Source organism: Herpailurus yagouaroundi, unplaced genomic scaffold (assembly GCF_014898765.1).
Source record: "Herpailurus yagouaroundi ecotype Mexico unplaced genomic scaffold, PumYag 196, whole genome shotgun sequence".
NCBI classification, from domain to species: domain Eukaryota; kingdom Metazoa; phylum Chordata; class Mammalia; order Carnivora; family Felidae; genus Herpailurus; species Herpailurus yagouaroundi.
In genome coordinates, this window is record NW_024412427.1 from 11,688,171 (window position 1) to 11,694,748 (window position 6,578).

At 47.7% G+C, this 6,578-nt stretch overlaps 1 protein-coding gene across 6 annotated transcripts in view; it reads right to left on the bottom strand.

Moving 5' to 3' along the window:
* The window catches only part of RALY (RALY heterogeneous nuclear ribonucleoprotein), an 88,404-nt gene extending 82,107 nt beyond the window's left edge, over positions 1 to 6,297 (bottom strand). The window contains exon 1 of one of the 6 annotated variants that reach the window (XM_040447296.1): positions 6,100 to 6,297. The gene's annotated coding sequence lies outside the window, so the exon portion shown is untranslated. Of the gene's footprint in view, positions 1 to 5,349; positions 5,513 to 6,099 lie in introns of those variants that run through there. The other 5 variants (XM_040447294.1, XM_040447298.1, XM_040447295.1 and 2 more) reach the window with 5 other exon arrangements.
* Positions 6,298 to 6,578: the final 281 nt, after the last annotated feature.

Sequence of the window (6,578 nt, forward strand, 5' to 3'; positions counted from 1 at the left end):
AAGAAACTGTAAGTATTCAACCACAATCTCCCCACCCCTAACCCTGTAGAGAGAGCAGTGGACAGCCTAAATGACCTTCTGGAGATATAGAATGGAACCTAGTGATATACTCCACACTTCCCCCCATCCTCCAATGAGGTATGGCCATTTATTCACATGAAGGTCCTTAAGAAGTGAAAGATAATAAAACTGAAGGAAAAAAAAGGGAGAGTTATAGAAATGGAAAAGATAACTAATGATACTTGAACAGATGCCTATGTCTAGTTATTCATTTAAGCAGGGTGGGGAAGGTGACCAGAGAAGGACCTCAACATTAATTTTTGCCCCCAGCTCCCACCCTTTGGGTCTTTACAGAATTTCAGGGAGCTCTGAGATTATTTTATGATGAAATGGCACCAGAAAAGGAAAGGCAAGACTGCAAGCTGAATTAACAGCAGGGACCAGAATGAATAATCTTCGGGCTCATGACTAGGCTCCCAGTTTATCCCACTGTCCCCTCTCTCTAATCCTGAGAGTCTAAGAGCAGTACCCCATCTCAGGTCTGAAACTTTCCTTATAATACCTAATGGGCAGTTGTAAGTCAGCAGATTGACATTACTGCTGTCATCTTCCCCACTCCAGTTGTACCTTTTATACCTCAAGATAAAATTGAAAAAAAAAAGTTTTTATAGACATTCATATGAAAACCCTCCTATCTTTACTCTTACCAGCCCCCCCCCCACCACTGCCTAAGAAATGGGAGAGAAGAAAATGCCTCTCTCCAAGAGATATATTATCTAAATCATCATCTAGAATCGTTAACAAAAATCCCTCTTGGTCCCTCGGCATCTGGTCCCACCCTGACCAGCCTCACCCTACCCTCTGCCTCCACCACTGTTAGCTAAACTACTGAGACCTGCTGCCTTTCTGGATGCAAGCTCCTGTTTTACTCAACTTTGTTTTCCCAGTGCCTAGCAGGTAGTAAACACAAGTGACTTAGAGAGGGCCACAGTAGCACATGGACAGAGCAGTACCAAAGGACATTGTCTAAAGAAAATGTAAGCTGTTCTTGGCTTAACATAAACAACCTTCAGGGCTATGGAGGGCCTGGGTGTCTGATATCTTAATATTTCCCCTTTTCTAAACTAGTGTTGGGGCACCTGCGTGGCTCAAACATCCAACTCTTGATTTTGGCTCAGGTCATGATCCCATGGTTCATAATTCAGGCCCTGCATCTGGCTCTGCACTAAGAGCACTGAGGGTGCTTGGGATTCTCTCACCCTCTCTCTCTCTCTGCCCCTCCCCTCTCACTCAAAATAAATACATTAAAAAAAAATAGAAAAAAAAGAAACTAGCATTTACATCACCCAGTTTAGTCAGGAATAGTTACCAGATGTGTTGCAAAATATCTCTCCCTCACCCATGCCCCCACTCCCACCCTCCCCATGGAGAACTAGGATCAGTAACTAGAAGGTAAATGAAAGCAGATGTAGGACCCTGCATGAGAAATCCACCCTCTCTCTTGTGTCCTCACCTCAATAATCAGCATCCTCATCTGTACAACTGCACCAGGTAGAAATCTAGAAGTCATCCCTGATTTCTTGCTTACTCTCCACACCAATCATCTTTGTGTCTCATTCACAATTCCTTCTACACACACACACACACACACACACCCTTCACTGGAAACATCATCATCTCCTACCTGTATGTACCATAACAGCCTCCTCCTAACTGGTCTTTTTTGCCCAAGGTACTCTAGCCCTCCAATCCAGTCCCCAAACAGGTAGACAGAGAGCCTTCTAAAATGCCCAGGGGAGCATGGCCACCCTCATCTCAGTTTAAAGTTCAAACTCCTCAACCTGGGCAACAAGCCCCTTTCATGACTTGGCTTCTGCTCTACCTACTGTACCAGTCTTCTCTCATCTCGGGTCACATCCACCCATCTTTTGTTTTATGATCCATTCAAGAATCTTGAGAAAACTGAGAGATGTATTTAACCCCTCTGGGTCTGTTCCTCACCTATGGAGTGGGAATAATAGTATACTTCTCAAGGTGGTTATAGGAAGGAGTAACACATGTTAAATGCTTAAGAGTATAGTACCTGATAGATACAGTAAATGGCCAAAAGTCTTACCTATTACTACCACCATCTCTAAACTTGCAATTCCTTCTGCCTAGTCTTATCTTCTCTCCTCAACTCTCCAAATCTCGTTTCCTCCTGCCTCAGGTCTCTCTGTTTTTCTTGAGATCTGAAGAAGCCTCCAAGGCTGGGTAAGTAACCATTTCTCTATGCTCTCATAGTGTTTATCCTATTCACAATACTTCTCACACGGCCTGTTTCCTTGCCTGTCTTCCCCACGACACTATATAGACCCAAATCCCCAAGGTTAGGACTGTGCATGGCAGATGCTTAATAATTTTCCTGTAAATGAAAAACTTTCCGATAATGAAGTGTCCAATGAAACCGAATCTCAACAGGTAGCCAGAACGGGACTTTAAAGTTCCTCAACTACAAGATCCTACCCAATAAACAATTCAGCACATTCTGACATTATCACACTCAGGGGTTTGGACTTAATACATAGGCAATGCTAAACCATCAGTTCTTTAAGGAAAGTGCAACATGCTCAGATCTGTTTGCTGCCCTATTAAACCCATCTCTGGAACACCTCCCACTCCCACCCCCTGTAGATATCAGGACAAAATTCCAACTACCCTTCACAAACACCACATTCTACCACCCCACCATCTCCCAAACACATAGAACGGGAAAAGGTCAAACCGAAGAGAATTCTGAAAGGCTAAATGCATTTAACTCCATCTTAACCACCTGCAAACAAGGAGTATCCATAAACACCCTCTAGGAAACCAAAGCTAATCCCTCTTGTGTGACTATATACAAAGAGGAGGGCAAAGAGAGAGAACATTTCATAAAGGTAATCCATTTAATCATCCTCTGAGTAGTTCTGATCCGAGCTGCTGTCATAGCACTGCTATTCTTGATCACTACAGCCTGATATGCCCAAACCCTGTATGGTCAGAAAGGCAGGTGCAAACAAGGCAAGTGGAGAGCCCTCTGGGTTCTATTTCAAGGGTAAGAGGTCACTTTGGAAGACACAAAAGAGGCTAGCACAGATCTCCAAAACAGGCTTCAGTGATAGAGGAAAAGGGGGGAAGGAGCTTAACCAAAGGTACAATCAGGCTTCTGTTCCCACTCTGGGGATGCATACCACACCCTACTGCCACTGCCAATCAGGGCTGATCATTTTGCATTTACAAAGCACCCTGAGGTCAAGGGAGGCACAAAGAGTGCCAACTTTGCCAGTCACAAAAGGACAAAATATGTATAATCCCACTTACATATGGTACTTAGAATAGTCAAATTCAGACACACAAAATAGTATGGTGGTTGCCAGGGGCTGGGGGGGAGATGGGAATAGGCAGTTAGTGTTTAATGGATACAGTTTCAGTTGGGGAAGACAAAAATTTCTAGGTAAGGATAGTGGTGATGGCTGCATAACAGTGTGAATGCACTTAATGCCAGAGAACTGTCCATTTAAAACTGGTTAAAATGGTAAATTTTATGTCCCGTGTATTTTTACAAAAAACAAAAAAACACCCACACTGGCTTTAAAGTTATACTGTCTGCAGTTATCAATTACATGATCCTGAGCAAGTCATATAACCTCTCTAAAGCCTATTTCTTCCTCTGTAAATCAGGGATAATACCTAATTCATAAAATTGCTCTGAGGAATAAATGAGATACCCCACAGAAAGTCCTTAGTCCAGTACCTGGTATATGGTAAGTACTTAATGTTAGCTATTATTTCTGCTACTGCAATAGACTTTCACGGCCATTTCTCACAGCTCCCACACAAGCCTGTTGAGTTTACAGAAAAGGAAACAGGTTCACAGAGTCACAATAAGTGGCTCAATTTATTATGCCACATCAAATCCTCTGCCCATGAAAGGTGTCCTGTCCTTACCACTTGTTAATCTGGTGATTATAAGAAAGTCAAGTATCCCAACCTTGCTGTGTCTCCATTCTCAATTACAGCTGTAAAATGCAGATGTAAAGCAAATTCTAAGAACTCCCTCACAGAACTGATTAGAAATGAAATCAGATGATTCCAGAAGAGTACTATAAACCATAAAGTACCACACAATAAAAGTAATGAGAACTGGTACACCTGTGCACAAAACCTGACCTCCTTTTAATGCAAAACCTGAGGCATGGAGAGTGGCTGGAACTAAACAACTTCCTCGTGATTTCAATTTACTCAGGATTCCTGGTCTTAAGGCCTGACTATGTAATTTACTGCTCTTTCAAAAGGTGGCAAGGGATTGTAGAAATATAACTACTACTGGACTGGGAATTCTAGTTCCAATTTGTCACTAAGGCAGTCTGTGAATTTAGACAACTTAACTTCCCCTTTCAGTGTTCAATTAACAGGGAAGAGGGACAAGGCAAACAAAAAAGTTAGACCAGATAATAAGACCCCTTCCAGCTCCTACATACCACAAGTTCTAAATCCAGAATTTTGGAAAAAGGAGGGCACAACAGACCTCCAGACTCTCAAGAATTAATGCAAACATCAGGAGACTCTTTCAAAATGTGGCCTACCTGATTTTGACACTTCCCACACCAGGATCAAACACTGGAAAACTAGAACACTAGTCAAAGTTAATTTTAGTTCGCTTTTATCCCTCTTGGTCTTACCTGAAAATAGGGAAAATAAAACCCTATTTGAAGGCAGAGAGTTGAAGCACTTGACTTGAGCCACTTCCTGCTTCCCCTCCCCCAACCAGGAGCTACAAATCTAAACACTATGGAGAACACTCAAGGTTTGGGGGGAGGAACATACTATAAACAAAATGCATAGCCCTCACTGTTATAATGACTCAAGCCTTCCTTGCGCCAAAATCCCAGAGAATTTCAGTTGTTCCTGAGATCTGGAGTCCCCTACCTTCATCAAATTCTAACGGGCAATACTAGCAAGAAATCCACAGTAATTTCCTTTCCCTCCGACCCCTCATATCCCCAGAATGGGATTTCATCCATAGCATAGTGGACACTAGCCTAGAAGTCAGGGAAAACGGAGTTACGTCTGCAACGATGTGACCCAAGGGTAAGTCAAAATCCTCTCTGCACTAAGAGATTACACAAGCTCACACTTAAGAAATAAGTAACAGGTACTAGTACCAAGACTTTACACTTCTATGACTACTATGATTTGCAGCACATTATTTCACCTCCCTGAGCCTTGTTTTTTGCTTTTGGAAAGGGGGATAACCCCAGAAGGCCGTCATGAGCATTAAATGAAATAGGGCTTACAAAGTTCCTAGTCAAGTCCATTAAATGTTACCTGTTGGTATTAAACACTTCTCACACATATTAGTTTCCTAAATCCACAAACATGCTGCGAGGAGACTTTCTTTCCCAAATTTTACGGAGGGACAAACTAAAGCTCGGCTGCACACAGAGGGCTGCGTGAATTGCGGAACACTGCCCCAGCTCGAGGACCGGTTGTTGCTCCTCTCCGAGCCCCAAGGTATGCAAGGAGCCCAGGAACGGCAGCGGCGGGGGCCGCGGCGGCGCTCAAGCCCGGGGGGAGCGAGGCAGGGCCAGTTCTGCGCACCTCGGGGAGCCCGCAGACCCAGCCGGATCGGGCAGGAGAGCCGGAAGAAGCCGGGGCCGGAGCCGGGACCGAGCCCGCCCAGGCCTCCCCGGTGCGGCCTCCACTCCCTTCCCTCCTCCCCTCGCCGGGTGGGGCGGGGCGCGAGCACAAAGACTCCAACTTCCGAGCGGGCGCGGGCCCACCCCGCCAACTCTTGGCCCAGGCCCGGCCCGCAAGGGGGAATCGGCCAGGGAACGCCAGGCGGCCGGGGGCAGGCGACGATGGGCCGGGCTAGCGACCCGGCGCGGCGGGCCCGGAGATGGGGAGGAGGTGCGGGCGGAGGGGGCCGGGAGTTACTCCCGCTCCTGGGACGCCCAGAATGGCCGAAAAAAGAGTTTCTAAAAATAGGCAGGAACTCGAGTGAAGAGGTGGGCGGCCGAAAAGGAAAGAGGAACACTCCCCCGCACCCTTAAGGAGACGCCGGTGGCCCCCACTCACCCGCGCCAAGAGGTCTGGAGGAAGCCGCGCGGCGCGGAAGGAGGCGGTGCCGCCGCACTCGGGGGCGGAAGGGAGGGAGCGAAGGAGGAAGAAGGCGGCTCCGGCCGCGGCGTGAGGAGCTGAGCACACGCGCGGGAGTCGCCCCCGCCGCCGCTACCGCCCCCTCAGCTTCTCCCGGCTAAGCCCGCCCTGCGCCCGCGCCGCTCGCGCGCCCCGCCGCACTGACAGCGGCGCGAGCCCCGCAGCCGCGAGTCCTTCCCTCGGCCGGCACCACTGAAGCGCGCGGGAGTGGGGGTGCCCTGAACGGTTTCCCTAAGCTTGGCCCCACCCGCCGCTCCAGCCCTGGCCCTGGGCCTTCCCTCCACGCCCCTGCCTCTTTCTCCGGGAAAGGACACCGAGACCCAAGCGCTGAGTCCGCAGCCCCACCCTGACACAGCCCGGCTTCCCGGGCGCATGGGCTTTCCCCACCCCCTCAGCCT